General features: G+C 42.0%; 2 long non-coding RNA genes across 2 annotated transcripts in view; one reads left to right on the top strand and one right to left on the bottom strand.

Annotated features, from left to right (window-relative positions):
- The window catches only part of LOC106824690 (uncharacterized), a 190,290-nt gene that overhangs the window by 42,822 nt on the left and 123,225 nt on the right, over positions 1-24,243 (bottom strand). The window lies entirely within an intron of this gene.
- LOC139046430 (uncharacterized) overlaps positions 1-24,243 on the top strand; it is a 48,603-nt gene that overhangs the window by 18,069 nt on the left and 6,291 nt on the right. The gene's annotated exons all lie outside the window — the stretch shown is intronic.

Below are 24,243 nucleotides of genomic sequence, written 5' to 3'. Positions count from 1 at the left end.
AAGGAGACAGGGCTGGTGAGTGTTGGTCAGGATGGGACCCGGGTTGAAAACCTCTAAAACTCTGGAACATTTCTTTCAGTCTGCCATTTTGATCCCTTGTTTCTGGGCAAAGGAATGGTTTAAACTTTGTCACTAAGTAGCTGTGTGATTTTGGACAATTCTCCTTACCTCTTTGGGCTTCAGTTTCCTCCTTTGTCAAGTGAAGAGGGCTAAGAGAAGTTTAAGCTCTAAAATAGTTTGGTAATGATATTTATATAAAAAATATTCCTGATAGTGGGTTGCACCATCAGGATTCAGAAGTCACTTTAGTTATGTAAGTCAAAAGAAATTTAATACAGTGAGTTAGGTGCTTACAAAGGTAATTGGAAGAGTTGGAGGAACAGGTACCGGGCTGATTTGCCAGGAATGATGCCCAGAACAACCCTGCTGATTAGACAGCCGGGATGTGGGGCCCCCGAGACAAGAGGCGGGTGTTAAAGCAAAGTGATTATGGGCTCCAAGTCAAACCGCCCTTGGTAACAACTCCAGTTTCTTCATTTATGAGTGGGGCAACGTATATAACCTCTCTGAGCCTTAATTTCTTCAGCTACAAAATCAGATAACAAATGTGAAAATACCTTGGATGGGGATCAGCACATAGTAGGTAGTCGATTAAGTTTGGCCCTTTCCCCATCCTCTGGGAGTTGAAATATGCTTATTTGAGAATAGAGGAAAAAAACAGGAAAATGGAAAAATGGAAATAATGATAGAGATAAGACAGGGCCAGAGAATAGAGGTTTCCCTTAAAAAATCAAAATAAAAAAGGGTAGGTAAACAAGCTTGAACTCTACAGGCAACAGAGTTGGTGGCAGTTTTTGGACAGGGAAGGGATATGAGAGATTTGGTGTTTTGGCAAAAACAGGTTGGCAAAAGCAAATTGTTCTCACAATGGTTGATAAGAGATGAATGCCTTTGCCAACCTCTTTAAAAGAATGTTCCTTCCATTTCATGGAAGATGCCCTTGGGAAGCCACAGAAGTAGACTGAAGTCCTTATTTAGTGGGAGATGCTTAATTTAAACAATGCCTCCCACTGTTAAGCTTACAAGTAGATTGCATCTCCCCAGTAGGTGCAGTACAGTGGGCCTTGGACTTATTCCCCCTGAGTCATAGGTGGAATGGCTGAGAAGTAGACTGATCATGGTAGGACAGAGCTGATCTAACGCTAATAAGATTGTGTCCCCCAAAAGGTACAGCTATGTAGTGATTACATAGGTGAGAAAACAGCAGAGGATACCTCCGTACCTCCGATCTGCCCAGGCATGAGCTTGGGGTTGAGAAATCATGTGACCTTTGATACCAAGGCACCTGTAAAATCATTCAGGATCTCAAATGATTACAACTCAAGTGACCTCAGACATAGAAAAAAGTTTGTAATTCCTTCCAACGTCAAGAAATTTTAGAACTAAAATGCACCTTGAAGTGTATCTGGTAGTTGCTTAGAAGTAGATTGTAACCGCCCAACAGGTGTTTAAGGTAGATTTTCAATGAAATTTGAGTGCACAGATTGTGTACCTAAAAGCCCTCATGTTTTAAATGAGGTAACTAAGCTCAGAGGGTTCAGTAATTGGTTTAAGGCCACCAACTAGATAGTGGCAGAGTCAGGACTGGAACTCAAGTCTCCTGACTCTCAATGGAATGTTTTATCCCTCACTCCCTATCACCTTTGGCTCTTGTTTCTGAGGGAATTATGTGTACATGCACATGGTGCTGCATACAAGAAAGATTTGGCAAATCTCTGTGTCTGGGATCAAAAGCAGGCCATCGTAGCCATCTTCCTGAGCCTCTGTGAGGTTATTGTGACCAAGAGGTCTCCATGATGATATCCTGGAGGGGACACATCACTTCTACAATGCACTCAAAAGAGTCATACCAAGGCCAGGGCTCATACAGTCAACCAAAGGACAAATTCTAGGGTAGGCGCCGGCCCAGTATGCATGGATTTCTTCTGAACCGTTTACTGTTACTGAAAGTATTGACATTTCCTCTGACTTCTATTGGTGTCAAAACATGACCTCACAGAGGTAAAGTAGGGCTTCAAATACTACTGACAAATCTAAGACATATACAAGGAAAAGGAAAGTGAGAAAGAAAGAAAGGAGGAGAGAGAGAGAGGACTAGAGAGAGGACAAAAAATTAAAGACTAAAGGAGACAGAAAGTAAATAGATGCATGTGCCAATGGAGCTATTTTTTTCCTGGGCCACACCCGCCATCAGAAATTTGAAAGCTAGGCTCTAATTCAGGAGCTCTCCAGCTGTTTTGAGTTTCTTTCCATAGTTTCTGGGTGCCTGATTCTTACCAAGGACTCCCATGGGGAAATTGTTATTCTCCAAACTTAGTAAGGATTATTGACAAGGCTCAGTTCTCTCTATCTTCCCTGTAGGTAAAGAGTGACTCATGTGAGGCTGAGGGGGGAATTCTAACACGTCTGGGAATTAAGACCCCCCAGCCTAACAATTTGCCATAGCAGCCACTTCTGCCAGTGGGAGCATCTTGTCACAGTTCTCTTGGTGGCAACAGATGCTTCACAGAGGGTGGCCCTAAGGCATAGTATCCCAGGAGCAATGACCCTTCTCAGAGGTCTCATATAGAAGCTCCTCTGGTGAACCATGGAAACAACTGGCAGCACTTATTTATGTCAGTGCCTTTTTTGGGTCTCAGGGTCTCTCAGCTCTTCTAGTGGTTTCTGTGCTATTCAGCAGGCGGAAGACCACACATGACTCTCTCAGCCTCACCCCTGGAGGCCAACTCCCAGCAAGTCCCTGGTACCCTTTGACCAACAATTCCACATTTTCAAATGTACCCTAGAGGAAAATCTCATACTTCTTCACAAGAAGACTTGATGAGACTATTCACTGAAGCATTGTCTGCAAGGGAAAAAACTTGGAAACAACTTAAGCATCTATCCATAGGAGATGAGATAAATAAATGTTGCTGAATTGATAGAATGGAATAAATACAGTAGATAAAATGAATGATACAGGGACAAATGTAGCAATGCAGGTAAATTTCAAAAATATAACAATGAAGAAGGAAAGCAATATAGAGCAGGATACCAGTTATATAAAGTTTGAAAGCATGCAAAATAATGCTTTTTATTATAGATAAGGAAGTGAGCAGAGACTTGAAAGTGAGAAAAGAAGTCATGAAGATATTTGGGGGAAAAGGGTTCAAGTCGAGGAAAAAGTAAGAGCCTAGGGCCTGAGTTGAAGGCATGTTCAGTAGGTTTGAGTAAGAACACGTAGGTCCGTGTGGCTGGAGTACAGTAAGTGGGAGAAGAGAAAATATAGGAAAGAAAGGCAGAGGACAGTTGTCAGACCATGACTGCGAAGGGCCTTGTAGTTGTCATTGGAAGGTTTTTATCCAGAAGCCTGTGGTGTAAGGTCTAAAATTAAGACTCAATATGATGTCCTGCATTGACATCTGGGGGAAAGTAGGAAGGCCTCAAACAGCCTACCCACAAATTTCCCTCCCCATTCTGCTTCTGTAGAAAAGATCCCCTGGCCGAACAAGCCTCTGATCAAATGGACAGGGTGCAATTCCTGCTCGTCCCTGAATTAGTCAACAAATTACACCCTCCTGTGGGAACCAGGAGGCACCACATCCTCTTGACCCTACAAAATTTGCCTCTTGCCAGCGCTGTTTGCTCACTCTGTTCCTGAGTGCAGCCCCCACATGGCCATGCATGGCATGCAGTGTACCCCTCCCCTAGATTGTGAGTACATGTGACTAATAAACTGTTGTCAATCTCATCTGTCCAGTGTTGGGTGTCATGTGTTTGACCATTTGCTGTGTCCATAAACTTAGAGTGGGAATCCCTCTCTCACCAATGAGGTAAATAGGAGATGATTATGATAGAGTCAAGTGATGTGATTTATACTTTAAATGGATGCTGGCTACTATTGAGAATGAACTGCAAGGAGGTGGAAACACAAACAAGAAGACCAGGTACAGGGTTGTGCCATCATCCAGACCTGATCATCATCTTTTAGATGAGAGTAGAGGTGGTGGGGAGATGGGGCTGGATCTGAGATGTACTGTGCAGGCAGAACCAGTACTATCTGATTGAAAATCCAATGTGGGTGTGCAAGAAAGAGAGGAATCAATGCTTTTGTTCTGATAACTGGTTCCCATTTATTCACGTGGGGAAAACTGGGAGAAGAACTATTTTACAGTGAATCTTTCTGTCTTAACGCAAGGTGTCACACCAATAAGACAAAAGGGAAAGCGTATGACTCATTTTGTGAGGCTTGTATGGTCTTAATACCAAATCTAGTTCAAGAAGACCAGATTGTCTATGGACCAGTTTCACTTAAAAACATGAATGTGAAAATACTAACTAAAGTACCAGCTATTGGAATTCAATAATGAGTTTAAAATATAAATATATATAAAGGAGTATAATTCAAGAAAAAAGGCTTAAAGAAAGAAGATATAAAACTATTAAAATAATTCATCATTTTAACAGACTAAAGGAGCAAAATCACATCGTTATGGCCACAAATGCAGAAAAACCATTGGATAAAATTCAATGTCAGTGTTTTTTAAATAAACTCTTAAAAAACTAGGAATAGAGAGGAATTTATTTAACCCGATAAAGGCTTTCCACCAATGAGCTACTGCAATCATCCAATTTAATTAAAAACTTTTAGAGGCAATTTCCTTTAAAGTTGGGAACCAGACACAAATACCTCAGTATTATTGTCACTCTTTAACAGGTACAGGAAGTCCTGGTCAATGCATTAAGACCAGGAAGGAAAGAGACTAAATTCTTATTATTTTCACTTAGAATATCATGATCAAATGCATGGGAAATCTAAGAAAATTAGTAAAGTATCACAATTAAAAGGAAGTTCAGCAAGTTTGTTAGATGTGAAAAGAATGTACAGAACTCAATAGGGTTCCTATAAAGAAGCAATAACCCAATAGAACATAGAATAGAATATGAGACATCATTCAGAGTAGCAACAAAAACTAGAAAGTATGTAGACATTAACCAAAGAAAACACAAGATCTTTATAGAGAATACATTTTAAACTATTAAACCACGTACCATAAAACCTAAATAAATGGAAACTTAAATACCATACAGATTAACAGCTTTAAAATCATATAAAGTTAATTTTTCCTTGATTAATCTTTAAATTGAATGCAACTACAATCAAAATCCCAGAAAGCAGTTTTTTGGGGGGTGGGAGATGAAGAAGATTGGCCCTGAGCTAACATCTGTTATCGATCCCCCTCTTTTTTCTTGAGGAAGATTGACACTGAGCTAACATCTGTGCCAGCCTTCCTCTATTTTGTATATGGGATGCCGCTACAGGGTGGCTTGATGAATGGTGTGCACGTCTGCACCTGGGATCTGAACCTGCGAACCCTGGGCTGCGAAAGCCGAGCACGCAAACTTACAGCATGCCACCGGGCCAGTCCGCAGAAAGATTTTTTAAAGCATGAAAATGGTTCTAGAATTTATGTGGAAAAATAAGAATTCTCAAAGAGTCAATGCAAAACCAAAAAAAAGAAGATACATCAGATATTAAGATATATTACAAATTAAGGAAGCATTTATTGATACAACTAATAGAAGTGGCAGAGCAGGTGAAAATAATGACAACTAAAATCCACAAATAAATAATTTAAAAATGTATAGAGAAACTCTTGTGATTCGGTTAAGTCAATACGGAAAATGAAGTTCAAAGCAGAGAATGTGGGGTGAACAGCCCATCCTATCAGATACTAAGACAAATTAGGACTATATTTATAACTATAATTGTATTTATAGCTATAAAACTATATAACTACAAAGCCCAGTAAAGTTAAGAAATACAATAAGGGAAAAAAATGGGCAAAGGTATAAATAGGCAAATCACAGGAGGAAAACCCAAAGGGCTAATGATTACAAGAAGAATGCTCTTACTCACCAGTAATCAGACGAATGTAAATTAAAACAGAAATGATAGACTATTTAATACACGGAGATTGGTAAAAATTAGAAAGCCAGAGGGGCTGGCCCCGTGGCCGAGTGATTAAGTTTGCGCGCTCCGCTGCTGGCGGCCCAGTGTTTCGTTGGTTCGAATCCTGGGCACGGACATGGCACTGCTCATCAAACCACGCTGAGGGAGCATCCCACATACCACAACTAGAAGGACCCACAACGAAGAATATACAACTATGTTCTGGGGGGCTTTGGTGAGAAAAAGGAAAAAAATAAAATCTTAAAAAAAAAAAAAATTAGAAAGCCAGAAAATAACAAGTGCTGGTCAGGATATGAGAAATCAAGCATCCTCATACACCACTGGAAAAAATACAAAGCAATGCAGCCTTTCTAGAAAGCAACCTCGTAATACTTAGTGAAATTAAGAATGCATACACACCACGACCCCCCAATTCTACTCCTGAGCATATGATTCAAAGAAACTCTCATCCAAGTGCATACAAAGACATATTAGAGGATGCTCATGTCAGATTGTTTGTGGTATCAAGGATTTGGAGGTAATCTAAATGTCCATTGATAAGGGAAATTGATAAAGAAAATGTGTGATACGATATGATGAAATCCTGTAGGACCATCAGACTTAATGGACAAGATTTACACCTAGCAACGTGGATGGATCTCGAAACAAAGCCTTGAGTAAAAAAGAATGAAAAAGAATGAGATTCAAAGCTTGATAGCATTTACGTAAGTCAAAATATAAAATAACATTTTTCAAGGATGTACATGTCTAAATAAACATAGGGAAGATGGATTGTAAAGACATAGATTAAGTACACTACAAGGAATGCACATGGGAAGAGGGGCGTGATACGGAGGATGAAGGAGGGAAATATAAAAACAATGAAGGGCTTTATATGGACTGATGTTGATAATGGGTCATGAAGAGAAGAGTTTTAGGAACTCAATTCTGCCCATAGGAGGCCTAAGAAAGACAAAGCAAAGAAAGGAAAAGAAACAAAATTTGTGTTGAAAACCCTTCTGGCCAATCTCTGTCTCTTGGTGTTCTGAAGTGTCTGGCTCACTTCTTCAGAAAAGAATTAACCCATTAGCTAGGACCCAGTCAAAGAAAAGGTATTTTCCTCAGGACAGTCACTTAACTCTTTAAGCTTCAGTTTCTTCACCTGTAAATAATAGTCCCCATCTGCCAGATTTGATGGGTCAGTTAAAAGAGTTGACCCACGCAAGTCCCCACAGAGTGTCTGGTTCAGAGTAAGTGTTCAATCCCCAGCAGCCACTATTATTTGGAAATACAGATTATTAGAACTTGACAAAATCTGAGAGGTGAACCAGTCAACACTTGTTTCATGACTGTGGGACTAGATGAGCAGAAGGATTATGTGACATGCCCACAGTCCAGAGATGAGGGAGAGACCAGAAATGAGATGCCAGCTCAATTCATTCTTCACTCAGTTTTGTCCACTACCACTCATTGCCTCTTTGATCTTCCTCGAGAAGATATATACAAACTCATTTTTCTGGGACTAAGAGGAAGTTTTGTTCATGACATGTTTAAATCTATGTGGCTGTCAATATTTCTGGCCAATGGAGCACAGTGAAAGAAATAAAAAATGCAGAAAGTAGAAAAGGCTATTTATCCACATCAACTCTTTTCAAAAGATATATGTAACTTCCACATCATGCCAATGACTGTCCAAAATTAGGAGGAAAAGTGCCTATAGAGTTAGAAAGAGGAAATTATGAAGCTAATTATTATGTATCAAGGTGTCCTAAGCCAGGTGAGCGGGTCTGGAAAGTACCCTAAAGGTTATCCTTTTGAGACCCTGCAAAGTGAAAAAGGAAGAGAAATTTAAAACGAAAGCTCTCCACTCATCCTCCAGAAGAATTGCTTTTATGTACTTCTTTGTCTCCAAAATCACATGCAGAGGCTAGCAAGCTGCTGCCAACAGTGGGAAGCCTGCCATTTTGAGAGACTGTTGCTGTCCCTCTGAGGGCATCAATGCCATGAACCATTGTGAACATGTGAGAAGAACCACCAGGGCCATACGAAATATGGGGGCTCAGCCAGGATTCCAACATCAGCTTCAGCCACGATGTTAAATACAGGAGAGTTTATATATAGCATCAAGACACGGTGGTTTACAAGATCCCAACATTTGAAAGCCCAAAGCCAGAATCTTGATGATGCCCTGGTCTAAGTGGTATTATAATTTAACTAAACAGACTCCTGCCCCTCTTAGTTACTTTTCTCCTCTCTCTCTCCTCTTCAGCTATTTTCTATTATTTTTTTACACACATAAACGTAGAGCTTTTGGGTACTTGCTTTGTAATCCCGTGCATATGTTCCAATCTCTATGGGCAAAAGATTGCGCTGTATTTTGCTTTTCCCTTATTGTATGCCAAAAGAAAATCAAACGTGCTCTGTTCTCTGTTACACTGTCTTTTATCAGATTTCTTCCTATGAACTGTGACTTCTGCTGGTAATGTATTTTTACTCTTTCATCTGAAATGAAAATTCAGAGAGCTATTCACTCTTCGCAGGGTAACAGAGAGCAAATCGTTAACTCTGTGTACACTCAAGAAAAGTTTTCCCCAAAATCACTCCTTGGAAAAAGAGGAAATCATTGGCTATTCAGAGTCTCCTACTATAGGGTGTACTCATCATTATTTTATTTCTAATAACACAGTTCTTTTCAGAGAAGACACATCATCCTGAAATGCCCGTAATCAATGCAAGATTCTGAGGTTTACAAGTGGAATCGGTGGACTTTAATACATATTTAATTATTCTTTCACTAGGGTGAATGGCCTCCCATTTGCAAGAGTGGGCGTTGATGTGAACAAGCCTTTTAAACATCACTTTTTAAAGTATTACAGTAAGTGGTTGCATACTGGATGTTGAGAATATGCAACTGCAGGAAGGATGAAAGAAAACAACTGTCATAATGCTATGCTGTGGCTTGGGATAAAATTGAAACGTGATAGTAGAAGAAATATGACTATAGTAATATTTCTTTATATGGAATATAAAATAGTATATAAAGTGATATTAATAAACCAATTTTATAAGTATTTAAAATTATTTAAACACATGTAACTAAATTAATAAATTAAGTATGAATAGATGACTGGTGATTTTTAGCTACGTCTCTAAAACATTTGGCAAGGTGAAGGGGAGGACTTATTTGGAAAATGGAAAAGGGTCTCATATTTTCTCTTGCTTTATACTAGGGCATTTATGGTAGATACATAGGCAACGACTAAATCCTAACTGAGGTTCATGGGGGAAAAACAACCAACACTTTCACAGCAAGTTCTTTTCTTTCTTTTGTGTTATTGAGAAAGTATGTTTACCTAATGGTCTTTATCTTGATTCTGGATCTTAGTAAATGACAGCTCTTCTCTACACATGACCATGATAGTTTGTGAAAACAGCACTCTGCATCTTGTATAAGAAAATGAGCGTTTGAAGCACTACTTCAAAAGCAGTCACTTTGGGAGAGTCTACACATTTATTCGAAGAGTGCCAGTCATGGGCCAAATCTTCTTGGAAATGCCTCTTTTTTTTTTTTTTAAGATTTTTAAATTTTTTTTTCCTTTTTCTCCCCAAAGCCCCCCCAGTACATAGTTGTATATTCTTCGTTGTGGGTCCTTCTAGTTGTGGCATGTGGGATGCTGCCTCAGCATGGTTTGATGAGCAGTGCCATGTCCGCGCCCAGGATTCGAACCAATGAAACACTGGGTCGCCAGCAGCGGAGCGTGCAAACTTAACCACTCGGCCACGGGGCCAGCCCCAGAAACGCCTCTTTTAGAATAGCCTTCGCTAAGAGTCAGGTCACAGGTCAAATAGAGCCAGGTTGCACACTTTATAGACAGTCTTTTTTTTTTTTTTAACCCCAGATGGTTCTACTCACGCCATTCACCAGATTGGCCTCTGGATGACTTTTGGCTCTTTCCAGAAATCATTAAATCCACTCCCTTCCACTGGCTCCCATCCCCCACCCCACCCCAAAGGATGAAGACTGGGCACAAAGCAGAACTCTCAGAAAAATGCTTTGCAGGCTCCGAAGACAATTCCACAAGAGGAGTTCCAAATGTTTAGAGGAAAAACAACACAATTATAATAAGTATATGACCTCCCAATGAGAATGTGCTGAACAGAAACAGCATTCCTTTGGGTTCTAAGTTCTGGGAGATTTAGTTTTAAAAATCAATTTATCTTCCTAGCTCATGTTTGAAATTTACAAAGCTTGCACTTCATACCAGGTAGCCAGGATAGCAAATGATTTCATCTGTTTACTATTTAATCAAAATAGAAAGCATTAAGGTTTCTCTTTTCTTTCTTTTTTTTTTTTTGGAGACTAAGCCTATAAGTAGAAACGGAGTTTACAAACCTGCTATACACATTAGCAAGAAACAGTAACGTAAAATGAATATTCAAACTTGGATTCTTTAGTAAAACAGTGAAACCATCATCCCAAGTAAAAATGCTAAACATCGAACTACAGGAAAGCACGTGATGCAATCAATATGGAAGTAATGAATCATCATTTTCAGTTACTCCCTTGCAGAGGGTCTGAAAGCTAAAGTTAGATGGACTTGTCTCATTTGCGGGCCTGGTTAACACATCTTGCATCCTACATTCTTGCTCCAGCATGTTACATTCTCTCTATCTATCATATTCTGGTTTTAGTCTTTGCTGGGCTGTTATTTTGTTATGAACTCATTACTATTCATTTTTGACAGAGTCTCCCAGCACATCAGCTATTCCCTGTTTGGAAATTATGCTGATGTAGGAACTTAGTTTAACCCTTTCAAGCCACCAGGGTATTGTTTAATAAGTTCGCTGAGGCAGTGATTTCTCACGTAGGGGTAGCTGACCGTTTAAACGTTGTCGAGTATCCAACTGGAGAATTGATAGAAAGATCCAATAAGTGAAGACACAAAGCAAGCAAAACCCGTTAAGAAATAAGTTACTTTGGGGATTTAAAAAGAAAAAATGAGTCCAAGGAAATTTGCTAATTCTTTTGGACAGAACTTTAAAACTAGGGAATGAAGAAAAACAAATTAGACTTTACGTATTTGGATTTCAGAAGAGCCTTTGATTCAGAAAAGTGATTTTACGGTTAGATTAATTCAAGCTGGGTTGACTGTTTGAAAACTAAAATACATAATTCTAATATGATACTCATTAGATTCACATTTCCCACTACCTCTAGAGAGCACATAGTGCCAAAAGCAGACATTGAAGATAAGTCCTTTCACGGTGCAAAGGTTTTAGGAAAATTCTTCCAGGAATTTAACCCAGAAGAAAACCCAACAGAAACAAAAACAGTTTACACTTGTCCACACTAGAGTATTTCTCTGGGTTCTGCCAGACATTTTTTAGATATTCTCAAATCAACTCGTTCTTGCCTCTGGCATCTCACTACAATACCAGATATGGAGAGGGCGTTTGCAATTGTCAGATGCTTTCTTTGCATCTCATCCGGTCAGGTCCACAAAACCATTTTGTGGGTTTAGATCTGCTTCTCCACCTGAATGCAAGCTCCAGAAGGGAGGAATTTTGTCTATCTGGTCTACTGCTGTATCCGCAGAACCCAGAAAAGCACCTGATACGAGGAAGGCATCAGCAACCATTTGTTGCCTTCTGCAGAAGAAGAAACTCAGGCACCTCCAGAGGAGTAATAAGGACCTGTTTGTTAAGCTCCCTAAGTCTTCAGACAGCTGTCCTACTTATTCAGTTTTTGCAGACTCCCACATTTTAGAAGGACACTACCTTCCCTTTTTGTCATAGTTACACATTATATACACACACATATTCATACACTTGTTACTGTTTCTTGTTTTTCACTTAAGCCTCTTCCTGAGCAAGTATGTCTATGAAATCGTAAGTATGGTGTGCTAGTTATACAATACTTTTTTTCAAATATGCATAAAAACAAATACTAGGCTTTAAATTCAAATAATCATAAAAAATTTGGCCATGTACCATCAGAAATCATCTTACATAGTACAAGTTGCTATACCTACCACATTTGGGGCAACACTGTTATATTGGGTGCTTATAATAACCCTGTGGGAGAGGCCGCATGAGCCAAGCAAAGGAGGCATTGTTAGCTCCAATTTACCAGTGAATAAACTGAGGCAAATGGACACAGGGACACACAGCTAATAAGTGGTAGATTTAGAACTACGATTTCCGTGCCACTCCCTCCCAACCCCCCGCAGAGTCTTCTCATTGCTTGTTTAAGCTCTTCCACTATTTTACCCCTCCCTCAGCATTTCTGAGGAAATCTACAGATAATCTCTTTCTTAGCCAACTGTTCCCTTGAGAAGTCCTAGTGGTTCCAACTCGGAGGCTATTGTCCAAAACACTACTATTCATCTGATTGCAGCCTACCCTCTCTGCAAAGTATCTCAAAGGAGCTACGAACCTTGATCTTCCCATTTTTAGAAAATGGAATCCAACATCATAATCCTATATCAGAGAATTAGTCACTGAAATGTACCCCAGACTCCCTGACCACCCAACCTACAAGAGGATGTTCAAGGAAAATGGGTGCCAATCAATTTCAGTCTCTCTTGTTTGCTCTCCCAGAGGGATTCTAAGAACCAGGCTCCCCTACGTCTTTCCCTTCTTTTGGGATACCAGAGTTGTTCTGGAATTCTCTTTGGTGGAGTTTAAGTTCCCCCACTGTAGCCACCTTTGCTTCTCCCCATTCCACCTCCTGGTGGCTTCACTTAGTTGCTGCAGCTGCTGTCACTCCTCTGCGATGCAGGAGCTAGACTCTGTAGCCATTTCTGTGTCAATACTGCTCTTCCCAGTTCACTGGGGTCCTTTCCACCCTTTCTCTCATGGAGGCTCCTTCTTTGCCATTACTGTTGCTGCTTCACTGACATGAAGAAAGGAGGAGGGAAAGGAAAGGAGGGAAGACTGGGGAGACATCAGGTTTTTACCCATCAGCGTTACAGCTCTTGCTGGGCTCCTCAAACTGTAGCTTTACTCTCCTGATTTCTCACTGTGTCTGTGATGGACCACAGGCTGTCCATTCTTTTATAAACCACTATCCTCTTGGGGGACTCAGAAAAAGTTTCTTTGGACATTTGGTACTTTCTACATAACGTCAAATTCCTAGGCCTTCCTCCCCACAATCAGATTGTTGCCTTGGCAACTTTCCTCTCTTTTGCTACAGGATGAATTGTCACTCCTGTTTGGGAGCTGTCCAAGAGGCCAATACGTTCATTCCCTACATGCCCCATTATGTCCACTGTCAGTACAACCATCCAGCCCTTCCTACTTATCTTCAAGTCTCCATTACTCCATTACTGTTTCTCCCAGGATCAATAAGATTCTCAGGCAAGTGGGACACTCAGAAGCATACTGTGGGCCATGATGGTTTCTAAAATGGGTGTATGGATTAATTCCTCACTTTACCCCAGGACTCTTAAACTGTAATAGAAATAATATCATAACCCAAAGTAAAAGCCACTGATTGGCATATTTTATATATCTGATGAAAGACATACAAGCATTCCCAGCCTCCTGCCATGACTATGGGCTTCCTTTACAAGGCAAACCTGGCCTCCTTCTGGCCACCAGCCATACCTGGGGACCTTATATAGCAGGAGGTAGGATTGAGGGCAACTGGCAAGTCTCTGTTATTGAACCAGTGGTGACAAACATTGTGTCACTTGTGGGGACCTGGTCTATCATCTTGGGGCCATTCTTTTGTGTTGTAATGTGGGTCTATCCTCTTGACCCTCCTTTCTGAAATTGTATTCCTTTCAGCATTTTCTGAGCATCTAGCTGGCGACTCCAATCTGTTTGCATAGAAACTTCAAGAAACGTTCTGATTCTGAATTCATCTCTGCCTTCTGGAGTCAACAGCAGACCCCTCTTTACAGTGGCTATCTTCTCGATTGAGACCTTGTTAAAATGCAGACAGCCAAAATCTACCTTTCCTGAGTGGATCCATGTCACCTCCAGCCCTGTCTTCTCCTGCACTGCTTCCTTCTGCTGCCACCCACAAGCCTGGGTACTGACAAGCTGGAAAAAAAGCAATGTCCAAAACAACCACATCCAAGTGAAACAACCACACGCGCACACACACACGCACTCACCCCTCCTGCATGTTTCATTTTGTGACAGTGGCCAGCAGCAATCTAACTCTAAGAATTGGTGGAAGCTCTTTAATTAGGAACATTTGAAACCAGAAGAGATTCAACATCAAAAGGAAATAATGACATTTGTGAAATAATAACACTTCAAGCTTATTTTGAATCCTTTCATAGATCTGAGAGGACATCATGGGTTTGTTCACATTTATTCTTTGATTTTTTTTAACCTTTCATTATGGTAATTTGCAAACATCCACAAAACAGAGAGAGTAGTATCCTGAATCCTTATGAACCCAACATACAGTTTCAACAATTACCAGTTCAGGATCAGTTCTGTTTCATCTAGAACACACACATGTTTCCGTCCTACTCTCACTGGATTATTTTGAAGCAAATCCAAGATATTATATCATTTCATTTATAAACATTTCAGTATGTAAATGTAAACAATAAGGACTCTTTAAAAAATTATATGTAAAAACATCTTAAATAATTCCTTAATGTCATAAAATATCCAATTAGTGTTCAAATTTCTCTCAACTGTTTCATAAAATTGTTTTTATAATTGCTTTATTGAAATCAGGATCTGAAAATTTCCTCCCATTGCATTTGGTTGATGGGTCTCAGGTCTCATAATCTGTAGTCCCTTCTCGCTTTTCCTTTGTTTCTGTAATTTGTTTGTTGAAGACACTAGGTTACTGCAGAGTTTCCTGTTGTCTGGATTTTGCTTATTTTATTTCCATGTTGTTGTACAAGATGTTCCTCTGTCCCCTTATTTCCTGTAAACCGAAGGCTGGATCTAGAGGTATCATCTGATTCAGGTTCCAGTGTGTGTGTGTGTGTGTGTGTGTGTGTGTGTGAATTCTTTACAAAGGGTGCCGTGTGCTTCCTTCAGGATGTACATCATTATTGTGTTTCTTTGGTGATGTTAGCAGCCATCATTTATTCTTAAAACTCTTTACATTCAATTTTTTCTGAGGTGATACTATACATATTTTGAAGTATTCATTAAAAGCACTTCCAAGTTTTATTGTGGCCTTAGCCCATTTTCATTTCCATTAGTTATACAACATTCTTTCTTTCTTTTAAGCATCAGCTTCTAAAATTTCCATCAGTCATGCTAGTATGTCATTTCTTCAGCAATGAGATGGTTACTTTTGCCCCAACCCTTCCTTCCTCTACCTCCTGCCCACCCTCCCCTTCCCCTGGGAAGGAAATATGAGTATCTTGACAGTCCATTTGGATTTTATAGCAATTCTTTTAAAGTGTTGTCTCGTTTTTACAGAATTTTCCTCTATCTGTCTTATAGTGCCTTATTTCCTAGGCCCTTAAACTTGCTTTCTAAGATTATGATCACCAATTCCAACGTGTGGGTTTTTCCCCCACACCACCAAGCAATTTTCTAACACGAGCTGCGTGTCCTACAAGTCAACTCAATTCTAAATCTGCCTGGAGATAACATCAGATTCCACAGGTTAAGGGCTCAGTCCCATAAGATTGCCCCCTGCCTCCTTCAGATGCCAGTTGCAAGTTCAGGTTGTTACCTGTGCTTCTGATGGGCTGGTAATAAATCAGAGTTTCGCAGACTCTCTCCTTGGGTTGATTAATTTGCTAGAGTGGTCCACAGGACCCAGGAAATCCATTTACTCACTAGATTACTGATGTATTACAAAGGATATTAAAGAATACCAATCCATAGCCAGATGAAGAAATACTTAGGGCAAAGTCTCAAACAAAAGAGCGTCTATCCTCCTGGAGTTTGGGGCTCAGCATGGTAGCACCTGGAAGCATTCTGGTTCACAAACCTGAAATATCCCCAAACCCGGTCCTTTTGGGTTTTTGTGGAGGCTTCACTACATAGGCAGGATTGGTTAATCTTTGGCCATTGGTGATTGATTCAACCTCCAGCCCCTCTCCCGTCCCTGGAGGTCTGGGGGTGGTGCTGAAAGTTCCAACTCTCAATCACACGGCTCGTTTCCCTGGCAATCAGCCTCCATCCTTGGATGCTTTCCAAAAGTCACCTCATTACTTAAACTCAGGTGTGGTTGAAAGGGGTTTGTTATGAATATCAAGACACCTTTATCACTTTTATCATTGAGGAAATTCCAAAGGTTTTAAGAGCTCTGTGCCAGAAACAGAGAAGACCAAATATATATTTCTTATTATAAATCACAATATGCCACCTTCCTTTTCTTTCTCATTTTTTAGTTTTGACTGCACACCGTATTCGCAATACATGTGTATGTTTCAGTTCTTTGTCGCTGATGTCTAAAGTCCCACAAATTGGAGTCCTTGGCTGAGCCTTGTCTCTTGTCTGTCTCCAGCTTCTTGCCTAATCCAGGAGATTTTGGCCACTCCTCCTTATTGAAATGCTCTTCCTTTTCTAGGCACGGCTCTGTCCTGGTTTACTCAGTACCCCTCATATTACTCCTTGGTCGCGTTCAAAGTCACCTCCTTGCCCATTCCTGAAATGCGATTGTTGCCCAACTTTTTGTCTTTGGCCCTTTTCTCCCTTCACACGACACAGCGTGATCTGATCCACTGCCTTGGCTTCAACCACCAGTGTAGAAGGATGACTCCAAACTCCAGACCTTCAGCCAAGGCTTCTCTTCCTAGCTCTAGGATTCTGTGTCCAACTGTTCACTAGAAATCACTCCCAGACAATTCCACCTCAATAGGTATGAAACTGAACCCATTTCCTCTCATTTCTAGTCTCATCCCAAACCTGTCTTAACTCATTCTCTGGCTCCATGAATTATGCCACTATGAGCTACAGTCATCAGATCAGAAAGCTGGGCTCTTCCTAGGCTCCTTCCTCTTCTGTCCGGTCTGACTGATCACCATTCATGCTCACTGCTCCTCGTCATGCTTTCTCATCCTCGTCCCCTTCGCCACTCCCATTACCTTGCTATTGTCTAACTTGTTTGCCTGCTTCCTAAATCGTGCCCCTTCCCATCCATCCTTCGCTCTGCCGTCAGAATAATCTTTCTGAACCACAAATCTGAGTAACATCACTTTTCCATTTAACGTCCAACCTCTTTGATGTGGCAGTCAGCATCAGCCTTTGGCCACCATGTCTCCAGCCCACACTCTGTACACCCCAAGGATCATAGGCAGGAACACATGTTAATTTACTCATATTATGCCTGGCTCAATATTTTGCAATTATTTTCCATTTTTGGCCTAGATGTTTGCTCTCCTCTTATGTTATATGCCGTTTTATGCCAGTGTGTCTTTGTATGTGCTCTCTCATTCTCCCCACCCCCTCCTGGCCCCATTTCCCTTTTTTCTATCTGGGCAGTTGTTACTTATCTTCTAAGCCTCAGTTCAAGCCTATTTACTTCAGGAAGCCTTTTTTGAAACCGTATGTAACTGAACACCTCTTCTCAGTCCTCCTAAAGTCCCTCCATTGCCTCTGCCATGGCCCCTACATAGTTTAGTGTTGGTTTACTTGCCTCATAGATTGTAGGCCTGTGTGGTAGATCGTGGGGTTTAATGTTTGTATCCCCAAAGAACACACAGTGCCTGGCCCTTTGTGGGTGCTCATTAAACAAAAATGAATGCAGCCCAGTCATTTCTACCTCTATAAACTCACGGTGAGCTCAGGCCCTCATCATCTCTACCTGGACAGCCGTAATTACTTCCAAGCTCATTTTCCTGATTTCAGTCTCCATCCCGGTTAATTCATCTCTCAGCTCTGATCCTGCCATTTTCCTCCATAAAGGTCCACGACTCCCCAATTAATTCTGATATGACCTCTCAGGAGAGCAGGAGCATATTGAAAGCTGGGATTATTGTATTGTGCCTATAAATAGTGTGGAGGCAGAAAATTGGTTTGAGAGACACTAGCCTATAAAATAAAATCCAGACTCTTCAGCATGGTTCCAAAATGCCATGTGACCTGGTTTCTCTTCTAACCTCTAAACAGCCTCACCAGCCATTCTAGACTTTCACACTTTCACCTCAACCAAAATGCTCTGGATTCTCCTGCATTTGTGTCTTTGCTAAGATGGCATCTTAAGAAGTCTTGAATAGCTTTCTTTCACTCAATCCTTATCCTTCAAGATCCATCCAAAAGGCCACTTCCTCTGAGAAACCTTTCTTGACTCTCCGCATGTCCCCAGCACATTATGAGTCCTGTCACTTCTCCATTTAAGTTCCAAACCCTTATTTTAGTGACTGCATTTTATATTTGTGCCACTCTGCATCATGTAATAGAGCGAGGTGTTGATATCACGCTCCTTCACTTGGGTATAAAATCCTTAATGAAGATGGGCGGCAGTTATCTTGTTCATTTTTGTTGCATTATGCCTGCCCACTCCCTCTCTAGCCCCAAGCACCTAGTACTGCTCTTGACTGTCAGTATTTGTGGATCTGATTTACATTTTTCTCAGTAAAAGTCACCCTTCTCCTACAACCACAGTTACTGGCACTCCCCATCCTCCCCATCTGTGAATGCTAATTCTCAGTCTCTTCCTTCTTTTCTTCCCACAGTTGACCCTCAGCCTTATCTCACCTCAAATCCCCAAATTCTTCACATTTCCTTCCACCAGAACTTTCCTTTGCTGGGAAAGAAACATTCTGCCCTAATCTCTTTTGGAAACATTATCATCTGAGCATACTCAAGACTTCTCTCATCTCATTCTGCTCTGTGTTTCAGACCCCACATCTCTTTCCTTTAGAGGCCAGCCATACCCTGCAGACCCTGCCTTCACATTTTAAGTCATTAATGCCTCTCGATTTCTGCCTCCCACCCCCATGGAACACCTTCATCATCTCTTTTTTTTTTTTTTACCTCTTGCCTCTTTAAAAATTTTGATCCTCCATCCATTCTTGTGTTGTCTTCCCAAGGCAAGAACAGGAAACAGATTCCTCTTCTCTGACTAAAAGACCTTGCTCTGCTTTTTAAAGCCCTGGTTCCAGCATTCCAGTCTCCTTCACCAGAACTCAAGTGTGATTTCTGCCTTTAATCACATTTATTTTATTGCATCCATAAAACAATAAAATATTTCAATGTACACACTATGCAAACAGTTGGCAGCAGCCAGCTATCACTTGTAAAGATAAAAACTGGGTCCAGAGCTATTTGATGAGGCGGGTTTGGGTTGCAGAGGACATTTCTCCTGTGCTTTTTTCTCACACTCACCATCTTCCTGAGGGTCCCTCTGTTGCTTCAGCTTTTTCCAATTTGCTTTTACATTGTGCTTCTCTCCATTTGGATTTTAACTGGGCCTTCCTTTCTCTTTCAGTCTCTCTAAATTGCTTCTGCCTTGCACATCTCAGTCTGCACTGGCATGAATTGTCTCAGGTCTCTTCTCTGCAGTCCATTCATGTGGTCCATTTACTGCCATTTGTCTGCAGAGGGAATACAGCATGGAGATCAAGGTCCTGGCTGGGGCATCAGCTTGCATTTGGATGCTCTGCTCTGCCACTTTCTAGTTGCACAATTACAGGCAAGTCATTTAACATCTTTGAGCCCCAATTTCCTCATCCGTAAAGCAGGGATAACAGGAGTACTTGGCTCATAATGAACATATTATGTTAGCTGTCATTATCATTGACTCTTTGGCTCCAACTAGGTTATGAAACATGGGTCTTTCTCCTAGCATTTGCATAACTATGGAGCTTCTTATTCATCCCCTGCCCCACCATATTTTACACAGGTGAGTGTGTATTTGGCAAAGGGTATCTCTGGGAAAGAAAAAGACAATAGGTTGTACAACCATCCCCAACCTGAACCTTTTGACCCAAGGACTCAGGGGTCGGGGAGGTTTCTGGGCCTCTCCATAAGCTTTGAAGCCACCCAGGATGCCTTTGGAATTGGTGCCTGATTTGCTAATATCCCCTGAGAGTACAGTGGGGCATCTTAGTACCCACAAGCAGCAGGATTGGGGGTGGGTTGGAAAGATCCAGAACTCTTCCCATTGTGTGAGGTGTCACCAGTCCTCCAGGAATAAACAGAGCTCTAATTTCCAGGGGAACCCCATAATCTATTAAAGCCTTCAGAACTGTGTCCACAATAAGCACAAATCTGGGACAACAAGTACCCCCAGCCAATTTCCCAAGGACCAGGATGCTAGGAAAAAGAACACTTCAGAAGGTTGGGTGACCTGGGCATGTTAACTGTGTCACTCTAGGAAAGTCCCTCTCTGGACCTTGTTTCTTGATCTGTGGAGGAGAGGGCTGGCTCTAAGAGGTCACTGAATTAGCTGATATTAAGTTCGCGTCCATCATGAATATTTTATGATTCTACAAAGCAATTCTTCCTCAGCCAGCCCAGTCATGTGCCCACAGGCGTAGGCATCCACACTTACCCTGGATTTTCCAGTACAGCAATGACTTCAAGTATTTTCTTTAATTCTCAAAGCATGAACACAATTTTTACTTCAGAAAATACTGCCAATTCGAGAGTGGCTCCTACTCATTGACAATAACCTTGGGGGCTTTGCTTGCATGTATTCTGTCGCAGCCCTCTAGGCCAGTGCTTGGCAGAATGCTGTCACCCCACCCACACTCTCATCCCCAGCAGTTGGTCAAGCCTAGCTTGGGAGCAAAGCTTTTTATTTATTTAGCCAGTACTTGTATGGCACTTACAGTATACCTGGCACTGTTCTAAGACTGTGAAAATATCAATTCATTTAATGTTCATAACCATATGGGGTAAGAATTTTTGTTAGTATTCCTATTTTAAAAATAGGAAACTGAGGCACAGAGAGGTTAAGGAAGTGGCCCAGGTCACACAGCCAGTGAGTACCCAAGCCAGGAATCCTGCTCTTAACCCTACATTAAGCTGCTGCGGTCAGCTCCAGGCACACGGTGGGAGCAGTGGGTATTACTGGACACCCAACTCTGGCTCATGGTCTATGTTTCTTCCCATCTTTGCCTTCTCCAATTCCTAAGAGCCTGTCATTGAGACAGTGAATCTCTTAGCTGATCTTCAGGCTTCAACCTCTAAGTGGCTGTGGTGTAATGTAAGTTGCTCTGTTCTTACAGTCAACAGAAGACCCAGTCTTACGTGGGCCACATCCTCACTCTCCTTTTTACTGGTCCTGTGACTTCCAATACCCATCATCTTCCTTCACTAGCCCATTTTAAAATTAGGCTATTAGTACCTGCTCAGCAACAGAGGGAAAATCAGCTGAGGCCACAGATGGCGAAGTGCCTTGAAAATTACAAAGTGAAATACAAATTAAGGGATAATCATCAGCATGTGGCACCTTGCGTGTTCTGGTCGTTTATTACACAGTTGCTGAATTGATCACAGACAAGAAGCAAAACGACAACGAGGACAGCATGATGGTGCAGGAACATGTCCAGTGGGCAGCCCAGCCAGGTTCTCAATCGAGGAAACTCAACTTCTATTTTCCTAAGCCCATGCACCTTTCAAATGACCTGCTCTAAACAGCACGTTTTCCTCAAAGAAGCTCAGAAGCCTGATGCTCTGGAACTCACGTGTGTATCCTGTAGAGCCAGGTGACGAATCCGGTCCAACCATAGGCCTGGGCTCTGGGGACAGGTGGCAGAGGGGGCTGCTGCATGGAGTTAGGAGGGAGGTCTGTGTCTACTGGAGGCAGCAATTCCCTCCAGTTGTCCTGTGAGCTTGGTGACAAGGATCAAAATTGGTGCCAGCCAGAGCCAAGTTCTAGCTAAATCTAAATAAGAGACTTAAAATACCTACCTGTTTTTATCCCTGAAAACAGAAACTTGCAATCAGTAACCCCTGATTCCATCTCATCCTGGTGGTCCTGACTGATTACGATAAGCAGCTCCCCAGCCACAGCCGGGGAGAGCTGATGCCACCAGCTTTGTTGTGGCTCTCAGTTCCAGTGCTGCTTAACTCCATTGACTTGAGGAATTAGGGAGCCTCCAAATGTGAGCAATGTCCCCTTTTCAATGAAAGAAAATTTTTTTAAATAAACAGATCCTGCTGGCTTAGAGGAATCCCTGTGAGCTTCCAGGAACCACCATTCCCCAAATTGCATTCATTTTCAGCAGGGGAGCCTAGCCTGCATGCAATACTGGCGAATTGTTTAGCCACCATCTGGTCTGTTTAAAGTTAGCAGCAGCGGGCCCATGGGGGTAGTGAGGGCTACTGAGAAACCGTCTGTGGCCGAGAGGGAGAAAACATCACCATACGTATATTCAAAGAAGAGAAAGTGTGGGCTTGAGGTGAGAAATGCAGAGTCAGCATCATTGAATCCCCAAATATTTTCATAGGGGGTTGAAAGCAAAAAAATTCACCAAAAACTCCCCACAGGCCCAAACAAAGCCACAGTGTGTTCCAATGCCCCGCCACTCTGGTGAGCACACCCAGCACGTCTGTTACAGTCAGGCTGGAACGCAGCGTGGAAGGCACTTCCCATAAACAAAGGCACGCAGAGTGCATTGGCTTCCTCCTGCTCCCAGCCTCCTCCTCTTCCCCTCTCTGCAGAACTGGGAGGTCAAACAACTGCTTAACCTTTTGTGTTAATTAACATTTTGGCTCCCTTTTGCAAACTAGGAGCCAGAGATAAACGAGACATAAATCGGTCATTGGAACTCATGAAGCAAAGCTTTCAAGCAGGCCGTGGGCTGCTCTGTGCCCCACCCACCCACCCCCAAAGTTGGATCTGTGCAAACTGAGGCTGGGACTTATCCCGCCTCCAGGGCTGCATGGCTTGGCTCTAGGGAGAACACAGCACGGCTCTGCCTACCCGAGCCCAAAGCGAGGGGCTGTAGTTCTTGGCAGACGGTGTTCAGTGTGTAGGATGGTGGAAGCTCAGAATTCTAACCCACAGCCAAACCGTGGGAAGAGAATTGCATGCCCATTCAGACCCTTGCTTCCTATCCTAGACTTTGCTCACTAAGAGAGAGCCCTCTCATTCCATTCTAGCTTCCTGTTTATTTTCTGTAGCTTCCTCCAAACCCTCGAAGTTCAGTTCGGTTTCCTCTTGCCTTCCCTCACTTTCTCACCATCCCTGGGAGCCCCTCATGTTCTCTTACCTCTGGACTTGGAACTCTGAATGACATGGCTCTCGTCTGAGCCTTACAGATCGCCTCTTGGTGTCTCTGGTTGTCTCCTTTGCTACTTACATCTTACTGCAGGTGGAGGAAAACAATTTGCTTCATGATGCTTTGCCCTCCTTTCCCCACTACAGCTGCTAGTGTGTAAGGTCCATGATGGCAGCGACTTAACAGAATGTCTTATTAACATACCTGCCACAGCCTATCAGATATCAAATTTTTTTTAAAAGTCAAATACCTCGTTCAATCAAGTGTTATCTATCCACATTCTCTCCCTCTCTTAAAGCCAAGCCTGGATTCGCATCCATGCGTTCCCAGCCGTGATCCAACCAGCAGCCATCTCTCACTTTCCTGTCTGCGTTATTCTTTGCCTCTTTGTTGCATCTTTGTCTCAAAGGCTCTTGTAGGTGTAGGGGTCCTAAGAGATCTTCTTTCCACCTCTCCAGCAACCCACGGACTCCAGGGGAGCTGGTCCTCCAGCTGCCGCTTTGTTATTTGTGACTCCATAAAGTAAGGAATTTTGTTGTGATAACTGTTTTCTGTGTGTGTAGAAATGTTGTTTTCTTTAGAAGACTGTGTGGCAGTGATTGTCAATCCATAGCATGCGCAAGTATCACCTGGATGCTCATTAAAACAGATTCCAGCTGCCACCCACAGAGATTTTAAGAGATCCTTGGTCTGGAGTGAAGCCTAGGAACTCAGGTTGGAGGAGCACATTTTGAGAAAGTCACCCTCAAGCCACTCTGTGTAGACCAGGTCTTAAACTGCTTCTATGTCATCCCTGGTGCCAGAGCTGAGCTTGGGGAAGGTGGCTGCTCCTCAGAGCCACCAGCTGATTGATTAAAATGGAGTGGGCCCCATCCAAGCTGGTCTTCTGAACCAGCCTATCTTCCACTGCAGGGTTAAGAACTTTCACCTGGGCACCCCCCAAATTAAGGGACCTCCATAAAACACATCAGGAAAACCCCTCAAATTCCAAGCTAATTGACAGAGATTCCAGGGATAGTTAGTAAATACTCCTCCCTTCTCTACTGAGAATCAGCAAGAACAATAGTTGGCTCTCAGCCTACCCAGCAAATATCATTCCATCAGAGTTCTCTGTAACTTTTCAGTCTCTTGCTACAACAT

Source organism: Equus asinus, chromosome 10 (genome assembly GCF_041296235.1).
Source record: "Equus asinus isolate D_3611 breed Donkey chromosome 10, EquAss-T2T_v2, whole genome shotgun sequence".
NCBI classification, from domain to species: domain Eukaryota; kingdom Metazoa; phylum Chordata; class Mammalia; order Perissodactyla; family Equidae; genus Equus; species Equus asinus.
The sequence above is the reverse complement of the archived record's forward strand: the minus strand, read 5'-3'. Positions and strand labels throughout refer to the sequence as shown.